This window comes from Triticum urartu, chromosome 5, assembly GCF_003073215.2.
Source record: "Triticum urartu cultivar G1812 chromosome 5, Tu2.1, whole genome shotgun sequence".
In the NCBI taxonomy this organism is placed as follows: Eukaryota; Viridiplantae; Streptophyta; class Magnoliopsida; order Poales; family Poaceae; genus Triticum; species Triticum urartu.
This window is the reverse complement of record NC_053026.1, coordinates 511,683,938-511,699,134: the sequence shown is the minus strand read 5'-3', so window position 1 is coordinate 511,699,134 and position 15,197 is coordinate 511,683,938.

Sequence of the window (15,197 nt, the reverse complement as noted above, 5' to 3'; positions counted from 1 at the left end):
CGAGGAGGACGAAGCTAGGGTTTCATCTGCGCGAGATTTCAGAGAAGAGCACATATTTATAGGTAGAGGGAGCTAGGAGAGTCCAAATGAGGTGCGGTTTTCAGCCACGCGATCGTGATCGAACGATCTAGACGATGGAGGAGGTTTAGGTGGGTTTTGGGCCACTTTGGAGAGGTGTTGGGCTGCAACACACACGAGGCCTTTTCGGTCCCTCGGTTAACCGTTGGAGTATCAAACGAAGTCCAAATGGCACGAAACTTGACAGACGGTCTACCGGTAGTAAACCAAGGCCGCATGACAAGTCTCGGTTCAATCCGAAAATATTTAACACCCGCACACGAAAAGAGGTAGAAAGGGACACCGGATGACATAGGAGCGCCGGATTGTAAAATGGACAACGGGGAAAATGCTCGGATACATGAGACGAACATGTATGCAAATGAAATGCACATGATGACATGATATGCAATGCATGACATGCAAGCAATGACAAGGCAACAACATCGAATAACTGGAAGACACTTGGCACATCGGTCTCGGGGCGTTACAAGAAATAAACAAGGCAGAAGGAGACCATGTTGGGTTTCATGGGACGTTATGACACGGCTAAAAATTCTTGGAGGACTAGGATTTCGGGACCTAGAAGTGTTCAATCTTACTTTGTTGTCTTGTCAGGCTTGGCGTGTTCTTAATGAACCATCTTTGCTAGGTGCAAGAATACTGAAGGCATTGCATTTTCGTCCATGATCATACTAGAAGTTGAGATGGGTTCACGGTCATCTCTGATTTGGAAAGCTATATTAGATGGAGGGACATTATCCAATAAGGGATAATCAAAAGAATAGGAGATGGGGAGACAACAAACATTTGGACTTATAACTGGATTTCTCGGGAAGGCATGATGAGACCACTCACTTCGCTTATGCAAAACCCTCATGATGTTACTATAGCAACATGGCGGGAGGACGTTGCACGGTAGTTTTTATTCTGATAGACGCTAAAGTAATTTTGAAGATCCCTTTATGCATGAGACATATAGATAATTTTTGGGCTTTGCAAGCGGATGAGAGAGGAGGTTTTTTGGTTTTGTCAACATACCATATGACCATGAGACTTGAGATGGCTTAAGAGGACGGGATTGAGCATCGAGATAGTGCGTCTGGCACTGAATTTGAGAGCAAAAGATGGACAGTGATCAGGTAAACAAAAGTTCCCTCAAAGCTCTTTTTTTTCTTGGCGGCTAGCGCATAGCTATATCCCAATAGGTGATGTACTCCCTCCATTTTTATTTAGTTTGCATATTAGGTTTGACTGAAGTCAAACTTCGTAAAATTTGACCAAGTTTATAGAAAAAAATATAAACATTTACCATAACAAATCTATATGATATGAAAGTACATTCAATAATGAATCTAATGATATTGATTTGTTATTATATATGTTAATATTTTTGTTTATAAACTTGGTTAAAATTTACAAAGCTTGATTTTGATTAAAGCTAATACGCGGACTAAATAAAAACGGAGGGAGTATCACATAACAGAACTATGGCCACGATGGATGCGTGTGCGTTATGCGGGTTAATGGACAACTGGAGTCACTCTTTGCTTGACTGTATCATGGCTCGAAGCATATGTGCTCTGTCGGACAAGTCAATGGTGGAATATATATGTGTCTCTACCAAGACCCAAGTGCTAAAAATTGGTTGTTTGTCATGCACGAGGAACTCCCAGCTGCTGAGTTCACCACTGATGGCCTGCAGGTACACAGGGCTGTAGTAGCACTTTTGTGATAAGTAAGTGTCAAACCCACACAGAACGGAAAAAGGAGGGAATCACTGACCCTGCAACTACATTGTCATTAGCCATAATGGATAGTAACATAGAGTAGTAACATGCTCATGTCACTACTCTATGTTACTACCTCTATAGTGGGGAGTAACATATGTGTGGTAACATGTAACACTTCATTTATTAGGCTATAGATTTATCTTGCCTTGATATGTGTGATGTTACTTATACTAGTAATAATTAGCTATGTTACCATATGCCTTTTTTTTCATTTATTTTTTTCGAGGAAATAGCAGGAGCTCTGCCTTTGCATTAAGAAGAAGAGAATTGGCCAGTTTATAAGGAAAACTGGCCGAAAGCCGATACATCGATACACACCAGCCCCGAGGCTGCGTACCTAACGAGCCGACTTCCCTGTCGCCCAAACGACCAGAGTTGCCGCTCCACCACACGACCCGGAGCCGCCACTCCGGCTTACAAACCACATAACACGTCGGCCCCGAGGCCGCACCCCGCACGAGTCGACGACTCTGTCGTCCACACGACCAAAACTGACACTCCACAGCACAGAGGTGCACTCCAGAGCCGCCGCTTCGACTTCCCTGCCGGCCCCGAGGCCGCGCTCCACCTGAGCTGACGACGCTGCCGCCCACACGACCAGATCCGACACTCCACAACATTGTTTTCCGGAGCCGCCGCTCCGACTTCCTCACCGGCCCCGAGGCCGCACACACGCATGGCCGACGATGAACCTGCAAAGCCACCCGAGCCACCGTGAATTGACGAAGGACTAGACCTCCAAGGCGTCGCCCCCAAGAGGGAAGCGACAAGTATGCCACCGACGCCCGCTCCGACCAAAGGTCGAAACTCGGGTTTTCACCTGGAGAGCCCGAAACCGAGGCGACAATGGTGGTGAAGGGGCTCCACGACGACGCCTCCAAGGAGGGAACGACGTCCTAGGACGCCGTCGATGCCGGCAATGACCGAGGTCGAGCTAGGCTTTCGCCCGGAGCTCACCAAATCCATCCTCACCGCAGCCTGCCCAGCAAACTGTCTAACACAACTTTGTGTGATATTACTACCTATGTTACTCCCACTATGGGTAGTCTTAACGCAACTACGTACGCACCCAAACTGGAGTTTGGAAATAGTCTAGTCTAGCTAGGGAAACAGAATAAAAAGATGTTTACTACAATAGGAACTATAAGGTAGAAACAAGAAATAAAAAGATACTATGCAATCTCTCAAAAGGTAATTGAGTAGCCATTGTGGGGGCTTCTACCGAAAAACGCATTGTGAAGCTACTGAGGGGGCTTCTACCGGAAAATGTTCGATTAGCCATTGTGAAGCTATGTGCATTCCTCAATGCAATCTCTCAGAAGGTAATCGATCTAGAAATCATACCAAGGTCAGAGAATGATTTGGTGCAATGTCTTGCCAGTTTCGAGTTGGTGTTCTCTCCATCCTTCTTCAACATCATGACACACATTCTTGGTCATGTATTTCTACACAATATGTTCCCCTTTGAGAGGTTCATGGGAGTCTTAAAGAAATAATATGTTCATAACTGTGCTAGGCCAGAAGGAAGCATCTCCAAGGGCCATGAAAATGAGGAGGTGATACGTCCATTTTGCATCATGCTTATATATCAATATTTATTGCATTATGGGCTATTATTACACATTATGTCACAATACTTATGCCTATTCTCTATTATTTTACAAGGTTTACATGAAGAGGGAGAATGCCGGCAGCTGGGATTCTGGGCTGGAAAAGGAGCAAATATTAGAGACCTATTCTGCACAGCTCCAAAAGTCCTGAAACTTCACGGAAGTTATTTCCAGAATATATAAAAAATACGGAGCGCAAGAAGTACCAGAGGGGGGCCACCCACCAACCACGAGGGTGGGGGGCGCGCCCTACCCCCCTGGGCGCACCCCTGCCTCGTGGCCCCCTCGTGGCCCTTCGATGCCCATCTTCTTCTATATGAGGTCTTTCGTCCGAGAAAAAATCATAAGCAAGATTATGGGACGAAACTCTGCCGCCATGAGGCGGAACCTTGGCAGGACCAATCTAGGGCTCTGGCGGAGCTGTTCTGCCGGGGAAACTTCCCTCCGGGAGGGGGAAATCATCACCATCGTTATCACCAATGATCCTCTCATCGGGAGGGGGTCAATCTCCATCAACATCTTCACCAGCACCATCTCATCTCAAACCCTAGTTCATCTCTTGCATCCAATCTTTGTATCCAAACCTCAGATTGGTACATGTGGGTTGCTAGTAGTGTTGATTACTCCTTGTAGTTGATGCTAGTTGGTTTACTTGGTGGAAGATCATATGTTCAGATCCATTATGCATATTAATACCCCTCTGATTATGAACATGAATATGCTTTGTGAGTAGCTACGCTTGTTCCTGAGGACATGGGAGAAGTCTTGCTATTAGTAGTCATGTGAATTTGGTATTCGTTCGATATTTTGATGAGATGTATGTTGTTATCCCTCTAGTGGTGTCATGTGAATGTCGACTACATGATACTTCACCATTGTTTGGGCCTAGAGGGAGGCATTGGGAAGTAATAAGTAGATGATGGGTTGCTAGAGTGACAGAAGCTTAAACCCTAGTTTATGCGTTGCTTCGCAAGGGGTTGATTTGGATCCATATGTTTCATGCTATGGTTAGGTTTACCTTAATACTTCTGTTGTAGTTGCGGATGCTTGCAATGGGGGTTAATCATAAGTGGGATGCTTGTCCAAGTAAGGACAGTACCCAAGCACCGGTCCCCCCACATATCAAATTATCAAAGTACCGAACACGAATCATATGAACGTGATGAAAACTAGCTTAACGATAATTCCCATGTGTCCTCGGGAGTGCTTTCCTTCATATAAGAGTTTGTCCAGGCTTGTCCTTTGCTACAAAAAGGATTGGGCCATATTGCTGCACCTTATTTACTTTTATTACTTGCTACTCGTTACCAATTACCTTATCACAAAATTATCTGTTACCGATAATTTCAGTGCTTGCAGAGAATACCTTGTTGAAAACCGCTTATCATTTCCTTCTGCTCCTCATTGGGTTCGACACTCTTACTTATCGAAAGGACTACGATAGATCCCCTATACTTGTGGGTCATCAAGACTATTTTCTGGCGCCGTTGCCGGGGAGTGAAGCGCCTTTGGTAGGTGGAATTTGGTAAGGGAAAATTTATATAGTGTGTTGAAATTTACTATCACTTGTTACTATGAAAAGTAATCCTTTGAGGGGCTTGTTCGGGGTATCTTCACCCCGACCGGTAGAGCAAATAGTTGCTCCTCAACCTACTGAACCTACTGAAAATGTTTACTTTGAAATTCCTTTGGGTATGATAGAGAAATTGCTAGCTAATCCTTTTGCAGGAGATGGAACATTACATCCCGACTTACACTTAATCTATGTGGATGAAGTTTGTGGATTATTTAAGCTTGTAGGTATGCCCGATGATGTTATCAATAAGAAGGTCTTCCCTTTATCTTTGAAAGGAGATGCATTGACATGGTATAGGCTATGTGATGATATGGGATCATGGGACTACAAACGGTTGAAATTGGAATTCCATCAGAAGTTTTATCCTATGCATCTTGTTCATCGTGATCATAATTATATATATAATTTTTGGCCTCGCAAAGGAGAAAGCATCGCTCAAACCTTGGGGGAGGCTTAAGTCAATGTTATATTCATGCCCCAATAATGAGCTCTCAATAGAAATGATTATTCAAAACTTTTATGCTCGGCTTTCTGACAACAATCACTCCATGCTCGATACTTCTTGTACTGGTTCCTTTATGATGAAGACTATTGAATTCAAATGGAATTTATTGGAGAGAATTAAACACAACTCTGAATATTGGGATCTCGAGAAGGTAAGGAGTTAGGTATGACCCCTAAGTTTGATTGTGTTAAATCTTTTATGGATACTGAGTTTTCCGTAAGTTTAGCACTAAATATGGACTTGACTCTGAGATAGTAGCTTCTTTCTATGAATCTTTTGCTACTCATGTTGATCTCCCTAAGGAGAAGTGGTTTAAATATAATCCTCCCATTGAAACAAAAGTAGTTGAACCTATTAAAGTTGAAGAAAAGACTATCACTTATAATGATCCTATTTTTCCTACTGCTTATGTTGAGAAACCACCTTTCCCTGTTAGAATAAAGGATCGTGCTAAAGCTTCAACTGTGGTTCGTAAAAGTAATACTAGAACTTATGCACCCCCTGAGCAAGTTAAACTTGAACCTAATATTGCTATTGTTAAAGATCTCTTGGCTGATAATATTTATGGGCATGTTATTTACTTTTGTGATGAGACTGCTAGAATTGCTAAACCTGGTGCTAGAGATAAACATAGACCTGTGGTAGGCATGCCTGTTATTTCTGTTAAAATAGGAGATCATTGTTATCATGGCTTATGTGATATGGGTGCTAGTGCTAGTGCAATACCTATTTCCTTATACAAAGAAATTATGCATGATATTTCACCTGCTGAGATAGAGGATATCGGTGTTACCATTAAGCTTGCTAATAGAGATACTATTTCACCAATTGGGATTGTTAGAGATGTTGAAGTCTTGTGTGGGAAGGTTAAATATCCTGCTGATTTTCTTGTTCTTGGTTCCCCACAAGATAGCTTTTGTCCCATTATATTTGGTAGACCCTTCTCGAATACTGTTAATGCTAAGATAGACTGCAATAAGGATATTGTTTCTATTGGTTTGGATGATATGTCTCATGAGTTTAATTTTTTTAAATTTTGTAGACAACCCCGTGATGAAGAATTGCCTAGTAAAGATGAAATTATTGGTCTTGCTTCTATTGTTGTGCCTCCTAATGATCCTTTAGAACAATATTTGCTAGACCATGAGAATGATATGTTTATGAATGAAAGAAGGGAAATAGATGAAGTATTCTTTAAACAAGGACCCATTCTGAAACACAATTTGCCTGTTGAAATCTTAGGGGATCATCCTCCACCCAAGGGTGATCCCATGTTTGAGCTTAAACCATTGCCTGATACTCTTAAATATGTTTATCTTGATGGGAAGAAGATATATCCTGTTATTATTAGTGCTAACCTTTCAGAGCATGAAGAAGAGAAACTATTGAAAACTCTGAAGAAGCACCGTGCTGCTATTGGATATACTCTTGATGATCTTAAAGGCATTAGTCCCACTCTATGTCAACACAAAATAAATTTGGAGAAAGACGCCAAACTAGTTATTGATCACCAACGACAGCTGAATCCTAAGATGAAAGAAGTGGTAAGAAAAGAAACACTAAAGCTCCTTGAGGCAGGTATAATTTATCCCATTGCTGATAGTCAGTGGGTAAGTCCTGTCCATTGTGTCCCTAAGAAGGGAGGTATCACTGTCGTTCCTAATAATAAAGATGAATTGATTCCGCAAAGAATTATTACAGGTTATAGGATGGTAATTGATTTCCGCAAATTAAATAAGGCTACTAAAAAAGATCATTACCCCTTACCTTTTATTGATCAAATGCTAGAAAGATTATCCAAACATACACATTTTGCTTTCTAGATGGTTACTCTGGTTTCTCTCAAATACCTGTGTCAGCTGATGATCAAGCAAAGACCACTTTCACTTGCCCTTTCGATACTTTTTCTTATAGACGTATGCCTTTTGGTTTATGTAATGCACCTGCTACCTTTCAAAGATGCACGATGGCTATATTTTCTGACTTTTGTGAAAAGATATGTGAGGTTTTCATGGACGATTTCTCCATTTATGGATCCTCTTTTGATGATTGCTTGAGCAACCTTGATCGAGTTTTGTAGAGATGTGAAGAAACTAATCTTGTTTTGAATTGGGAGAAATGCCACTTTATGGTTAATGAAGGTATTGTCTTGGGGCAAAAAAATTCTGAAAGAGGTATTGAAGTTGATAAAGCTAAAGTCGATGCTATTGAAAAGATACCGTGTCCCAAGGACATCAAAGGTATAAGAAGTTTCCTTGGTCATGCTAGTTTTTATAGGAGGATCATTAAGGACTTCTCAAAAATTTCTCGGCCTCTGACTAACCTATTACAAAAAGATATTCCTTTTGTCTTTGATGATGATTGTGTAGAATCATTTGAAATACTTAAGAAAGCATTAATTTCTGCACCTATTGTTCAGCCACCTGATTGGAATTTACCCTTTGAAATTATGTGTGATGCCAGTGATTATGCTGTAGGGGCTATTCTAGGACAAAGAGTTGATAAGAAATTGAATGTTATACAATATGCTAGTAAAACTCTAGTCAATGCCCAGAGAAATTATGCTACCACTGAAAAGGAATTTTTAGCAGTTGTATTTGCTTGTGATAAGTTCAGACCTTATATTGTTGATTCTAAAGTAACTATTCACACTGATCATGCTGCTATTAAATACCTTATGGAAAAGAAAGATGCTAAACCTAGACTTATTAGATGGGTTCTCCTGCTACAAGAATTTGATTTGCATATTATTGATAGAAAGGGAGCTGAGAACCCCATTGCAGACAACTTGTCTAGGTTAGAGAATGTTCTTGATGACCCACTACCTATTGATGATAGCTTTCCTGATGAACAATTAAATGTCATAAATGCTTCTCGAACTGCTCCATGGTATGTTGATTATGCTAATTATATTGTTGCTAAATTTATACCACCTAGTTTCACATACCAGCAAAAGAAAAAGATCTTCTATGATTTGAGACATTACTTTTGGGATGACCCACATCTTTATAAAGAAGGAGTAGATGGTATTATTATACGTTGTGTACCTGAGCATGAACAAGAACAGATCCTACGCAAGTGTCACTCCGAGGCTTATGGAGGACACCATGTTGGAGATATAACTGCACATAAGGTATTGTAATCCGGTTTTTATTGGCCTACTCTCTTCAAGGATGCCCGTAAGTTTGTCTTGTCTTGTGATGAATGTCAAAGAATTGGTAATATTAGTAGATGCCAAGAAATGCCTATGAATTATTCACTTGTTATTGAACCATTTGATGTCTGGGGCTTTGATTATATGGGACCATTTCCTTCCTCTAATGGGTATACACATATTTTAGTTGCTGTTGATTACGTTACTAAGTGGGTAGAAGCTATTCCAACTAGTAGTGCTGATCATAACACCTCTATTAAGATGCTTAAAGAAGTTATTTTTACGTGGTTTGGAGTCCCTAGATATTTAATGACTGATGGTGGTTCACATTTTATTCATGGTGCTTTTCGTAAAATGCTTGCTAAGTATGATGTTAATCATAGAGTTGCATCTCCATATCACCCACAGTCTAGTGGTCAAGTAGAATTAAGTAATAGAGAGCTCAAATTCATTTTGCAAAAGATTGTTAATAGATCTAGGAAGAATTGGTCCAAGAAACTTGATGATGCATTATGGGCTTATAGAACTGCATATAAACATCCTATGGGTATGTCTCCTTATAAAATGGTTTATGGTAAAGCTTGTCACTTACCTCTCGAACTAGAACATAAGGCATATTGGGCTATCAAAGAGCTCAACTATGATTTCAAACTTGCCGGTGAGAAGAGGTTATTTGACATTAGCTCACTTGATGAATGGAGAACCCAAGCCTATGAAAATGCCAAATTGTTTAAATAAAAAGTTAAAAGATGGCATGACAAAAGGATACAAAAGCGTGAGTTTAATGTAGGTGATTATGTATTGCTATACAACTCTCGTTTAAGATTTTTTGCAGGAAAAATTCTCTCTAAATGGGAAGGTCCTCACGTTATCGAGGAGGTCTATCGTTTCGGTGCCATAAAAGCAACAACTTCGAAGGCACTAATTCGAGGGTGGTGAACGGTCAAAGAATCAAACATTATAACTCAGGTAATCCTATAAATGTTGTAACTAATATTATTGAAACCCTAACCCCGGAGGAATACATAAGGGACACTTTCCAGAACGTTTCAGACTCATAAAAGGAATAGGTACGTGGTACGGTAAGTAAACCAACTCCAAAACAGTTATAATGGCAATTTTACTCCGTTTTGGAATATTTAAGAAAATAGAAAATAAGAAGCAGACCGGAAAGGACACGGGGCTTCCACGAGGGTGGAGGGCACGCCCTACCCCCTGGGCGCGCCCCCTGCCTCGTGGGCACCTCGTGTGCTCTCCGAACTCCGTTTTCTTGCACGATACTTCTTTTAGTCAGTAAAAATTCATTATATAACCTCCCGAAGGTTTTGACCACCGTATCATGCAAATATCTCCTATCTTTGTTTCGAGCTATCCTGCTGTAGATTTGAGCAACATGTCGTCCCAGGATTCGGAAGGAGAAAGCTATGTGGCTGATTACCTTGCAGATCCTAAGGTCTATGGGGATGTGGAGCATTGTGGTTGGACTACGGAAGAAGAAGAGGACTATGAACCTAAGGGAAAGGAGGAGACGAGCTCAGATGAAGATGAAGTCCCACTACCTCAACCTGGGGACATGCATGTGGAGTTCAAAAAGTCAAGCCTCCCAGATAGAGCAAAGAAACCTAAGATCGGGTTTATCCTTTTTTGCCTCTTGCAGGAAAACAAGCAGGAATTATGCAAAAAGATACTAAGCCTGGAGCAGGAGATCGATGACCTGAGGGATCAAAATTCTGTGCTCAAGCGCAAATTAAGGAAGAAGCCTACGCCATCAACAAAACCATCATCTTCTTCACCAACAAAGAAGAACTGAGCATCGGGTATGGGCACTCCCCTTGGCAACTGCCAAGCTTGGGGGAGTGCCCCGGTATCGTATCACCATCACTTCTATCTTTACCATTTTTCTTAGTTCGATCCTTTTGATAATATCTTGATCTAGTAGAATAAAGTTTTAGTATGATCTAGTTGTGAGTTTTGCTTTATGATCTTCCTATGTAATTGAGTCCGTGAGCTATATATAATAAAGATTAGTGTTGAGTCAAGGGCTTGATTATTTTGCTATGATCTTGGGGAATAAAATAAAAAAGAGAAGAATAAAAAGAAATAAAGAGATCATATGGATCTTATGGAGAGTAATGACTTCACATATAAGAGTATGATGAATAAAGTTGTTGAGAGTTGACAAACATAGTTTTGGTCATCGTTGCAATTAATAGGAAGTAATAAAGAAAGAGGGGTTCACATATAAATACACTATCTTGGACATCTTTTATGATTGTGAGCACTCATTAAAATATGACATGCTAAAGAGTTGACGTTGGACAAGGAAGACAACGTAATGGGTTATGTTTTCTTACATCTGAGATAAATTATATTGTCATGGATCATCCAACATGTTGAGCTTGCCTTTCCCTCTCATGCTAGCCAATTTCTTTGCACCAAGTAGAGATACTACTTGTGCTTCCAAACATCCCTAAACCCAGTTTTGCCATGAGAGTCCACCATATCTACCTATGGATTGAGTAAGATCCTTCAAGTAAGTTGTCATCGGTGCAAGCAATAAAAATTGCTCTCTAAATATGTATGACTTATTAATGTGGAGAAAATAAGCTTTATAAGATCTTGTGATATGGAAGAAATAAAAGCGACGGACTGCATAATAAAGGTTCAGATCACAAGTGGAAATATAAAGTGACGTTCTTTTGCATTAAGATTTCGTGCATCCAACTATAAAAGCGCATGACAACCTCTGCTTCCCTCTACGAAGGGCCTATCTTTTATTCTTGTCTTATACTTCATGCAAAGAGTCATGGTGTTATCCACCTTTCCTTTTTACATTTTATCCTTTGGCAAGCACAATGTGTTGGAAAGATCCAGATATATATAGCGAATTGGATGTGAGTTTTCATGAACTATTATGGTTGACATTACCCTTGAGGTAAAACGTTGGGAGGCAAAACTATAAGCCCCTATCTTTCTCTATGTCCGATTAAAACTCCATACCCATAAATATTGCGTGAGTGTTAGCAATTGTGAAAGACTAAATGATAGTTGAGTATGTGGACTTGCTGAAAAGCTCTTATTGACTCTTTCCTATGTTATGATAAATTGCAATTACCTTAATGACTGAGATTAGAGTTTGTTGGTTCTCAACGAAGTTTATGATTCATACTTGAAATTGTGATTGCATTGTTACTTTAGCATAAGAGATCACCTGACAATATATATATATATATTATATGTTGTTGTTCCAAGAATGATCATGATGCCCTCATGTTCGTATTTTATTTTTATCGACACCTCTATCTCTAAACATGTGGACATATTTTTTGATTTCAGCTTTCACTTGAGGACAAGCAAGGTCTAAGCTTGGGGGAGTTGATACCTCCATTTTGCATCATGCTTTTATATCAATATTTATTGCATTATGGGTTGTTATTACACGTTATGTCACAATACTTATGCCTATTCTCTCTTATTTTGCAAGGTTTACATGAAGAGGGAGAATGCCGGCAGCTGGGATTCTGGGCTGGAAAAGGAGCAAATATTAGAGACCTATTTTGCACAGCTCCAAAAGTCCTGAAACTTCACGGAAGTTATTTCCAGAATATATAAAAAATACTGAGCACAAGAAGTACCAGAAGGGGCCACCCACCAGCCACGAGGGTGGGGGGCGCGCCCCCTGCCTTGTGGGCCCCCTGGTGGCTCTCCGATGCCCATCTTCTGCTATATGAGGTCTTTCATCCGAGAAAAAATCATAAGCAAGCTTACGGGATGAAACTCCACCGCCACGAGGCGGAACCTTGGCGGAACCAATCTAGGGCTCTGGCGGAGCTGTTCTGCCGGGGAAACTTTCCTCCGGGAGGGGGAAATCATCACCATCGTCATCACCAACGATCCTCTCATCGGGAGGGGGTCAATCTCCATCAACATCTTCACCAGCACCATCTCATCTCAAACCCTAGTTCATCTCTTGTATCCAATCTTTGTATCCAAACCTCAGATTGGTACCTATGGGTTGCTAGTAGTGTTGATTACTCCTTGTAGTTGATGCTAGTTGGTTTACTTGGTGGAAGATCATATGTTCAGATCCATTATGCATATTAATACCCCTCTGATTATGAACATGAATATGCTTTGTGAGTAGCTATGTTTGTTCCTGAGGACATGGGAGAAGTCTTGCTATTAGTAGTCATGTGAATTTGGTATTCGTTCGATATTTTGATGAGATGGATGTTGTTATCCCTCTAGTGGTGTCATGTGAACGTCGACTACATGACACTTCACCATTGTTTGGTCCTAGAGGGAGGCATTGGGAAGTAATAAGTAGATGATGGGTTGCTAGAGTGATAGAGGCTTAAACCCTAGTTTATGAGTTGCTTCGTAAGGGGCTGATTTGGATCCATATGTTTCATGCTATGGTTAGGTTTACCTTAATACTTCTGTTGTAGTTGCGGATGCTTGCAATGGGGGTTAATCATAAGTGGGATGCTTGTCCAAGTAAGGACAGTACCAAGCACCGGTCCACCCACATATCAAATTATCAAAGTACCGAACGCGAATCATATGAACATGATGAAAACTAGCTTGACGATAATTCCCATGTGTCCTCGGGAGCGCTTTCCTTCATATAAGAGTTTGTCCAGGCTTGTCCTTTGCTACAAAAAGGATTAGGCCATCTTGCTGCACCTTATTTACTTCTATTACTTGCTACTCGTTACCAATTACCTTATCACAAAACTATCTGTTACCGATAATTTCAGTGTTTGCAGAGAATACCTTGCTGAAAACCGCTTATCATTTCCTTCTGCTCCTCGTTGGGTTTGACACTCTTACTTATCGAAAGGACTACGATAGCTCCCCTATTCTTGTGGGTCATCAGGAGGTCATTGAGTTTTGTATTGACTTTGTTCCTGACCTTAAGCCGATTGGTGTTCCTGAATCACTGCATAAGGGCAGACTAGATGGAAAAGGCATGCTAGGAGGGGATCAAATAATATGTATGGAAGGGCATTCTGTCGCTCAAGAACACTACATAGTTCTACAGAATTCCGCCTTGGTGGCTCCGTATATGGACGAACACAAGAATTTTCTATGCTCCAAACACCCGGAGCAGTCTGACGACTAGATTACACATGAACAAACAGGGACTTTCGCCGGCTGGTTGCAGCCACGTGCCATGCATGACACCGACCTGTACTTGCTGTCCCAGTTACCATCTTCGAATGTAATGACTTTCAAAGGGTACGAGATAAATGATAATACATTTTACACGATCGCCCAGGATAAGAAGAGCACCAACCAAAACAGAGGTGTCCGCTTTGATGTAGCAACCAAGACTGGAAAGGAAATATAATATGGTTACATAGAGGACATATGGGAACTTGACTATGGATGTGGTTTGAAGGTCCCTTTGTTTCGGTGCAAATGGGTGAATATGACACGAGGCGGGGTAACGGAAGACCTGCAGTACGGAATGACAACAGTGGATCTCAACAATCTTGTGTATGCAGACGAACCATTCGTCCTAGCCAATGATGTGGCACATATTTTCTATGTGAAGGACATGTCCACCAAGCTGAGTGTCGGTGTCAAAACCGGCGGATCTCGGGTAGGGGGTCCCGACCTATGCGTCTAGGCCGGATGGTAACAGGAGGCAAGGGACACGAAGTTTTACCCAGGTTCGGGCCCTCTCGATGGAGGTAAAACCCTACGCCCTGCTTGATTAATATTGATGGTATGGGTAGTACAAGAGTAGATCTACGACGAGATCAGAGAGGCTAAACCCTAGAAGCTAGCCTATGGTATGATTATTGATGTGTATGTTGTCCTACGGACTAAAACCCCCCGGTTTATATAGACACCTGATAGGGTTAGGTTTACATAGAGTCGGTTACAATGGTAGGAGATCTGAACATCCGTATTGACAAGCTTGCCTTCCACGCCAAGGAAAGTCCCTTCCGGACACGGGACGGGGTCTTCAATCTTGTATCTTCATAGTCCAGGAGTCCGGCTGAAGGTATAATTCGACTATCCGAACACCCCCTAATCCAGGACTCCCTCAGTAGCCCCTGAACCAGGCTTCAATGACGACGAGCCCGGCGCGCAAATTGTCTTCGGCATTGCAAGGCGGGTTCCTCCTCCAAGTACTTCATAGAAGATTTTGAACACAAGGATAGTGTCCGGTTCTGCAAAATAAGTTTCCACATATTGCCATAGAGAGAATAATATTTACACAAATCTAATCTGCTGACGTATTCCGTAGTGTGACATCACACCATGGCCAAGCTTTTATTCAAACCGTTTTACTGTCCCATCTTAGCGCGTTACGCGAGGCGGTCTCCTTGGCACGTCTTGTTAAAGCAAAGATCGTGTCCCCTTATTCTGGGATTCTCATCAATACGGGCGTGGGTAACCCAACCGCGCCATTGATTACGACGCTTGGAGATAAGCGAGTTTTACCAGGCTGGTGGGGACACGTTGTTGCGTCCACCCATATAAGGGG